Genomic DNA, 914 nt, shown 5'->3' with positions numbered 1-914 from the left:
AAACCTCTGTCTAGCAGACAGACAGCCTTTGAACAAACATAAGATCTTATATTTCAACATTCTGAACTCGTTTTTTTAAAAGATCAAATTGCTGAGGAATTACAGGCATTTTGAGCTTTTGCCTGCCTGCGCACGGCTCCCACTTCCACGCCCATGCCGGCGAGTGCCTCTGACCCCTGCAGACCTTGGAATGCAGGGCTAGAGCAACCCCACTTAGAAGGCTGCATTTCCAGAGAAAAGGAAGCATAAACTAACAAAGTCTAACAAATAGAGAGGGATACTGGCGCAGATATCAGGAAATTTGGGGTACCCATGGTACAGAGAGACTGACAGAGGCATTTTTTACGTCATCAAATACAGACACTACCTCCCTGCAGCCACGACCCCCAGCCCTCTACTGCCCCGGCCTAGACCAGCTCTCTGCCAAGCAGCCCAGGATCAGGAATGCCCAAGGCACAGGCCCGCCCATTTAGGCCAAGGCTTTCCCAAGGCCCAGACACTCCCACTGAGGCCAAGGCCTGCCCTGAGGCCCAACCTGCGCACATACTGGTCACAAACGCCCAGACCCAACCAAGGGCCAAATCGCCTACCCGCCTAGCGGCCCAGGCGGTCCACAGCCCAGTCGCTGCCAAGGTCTCGGGCCCCCAAGGCCCAACCTGCCACGTAGCCAGGTCGCTGAGGCCCAGGGCCACAGAGGCCTAACGCACCCGTGTAGTCCGGTCGCCAAGGCCCCTGAGACCAAACCCGCCCTCAGCCCAGTCTCCGAGGCACAGGCCCCCCAAGGCCCAATCCACCAACCCGCCTGCTGAGGCCCAAGCTGCCTGATGCCCAGCTGCTGATACCGAAGCACCGTGAGGCCCAAACCAACCACCCGAGGCCCAACGCTCCTGCAGCCCGGTCGCTGATGCCCAGGC

This window comes from Chrysochloris asiatica, unplaced genomic scaffold, assembly GCF_000296735.1.
Source record: "Chrysochloris asiatica unplaced genomic scaffold, ChrAsi1.0 scaffold00078, whole genome shotgun sequence".
In the NCBI taxonomy this organism is placed as follows: Eukaryota; Metazoa; Chordata; class Mammalia; order Afrosoricida; family Chrysochloridae; genus Chrysochloris; species Chrysochloris asiatica.
Note: the sequence above shows the minus strand (reverse complement) of the source record.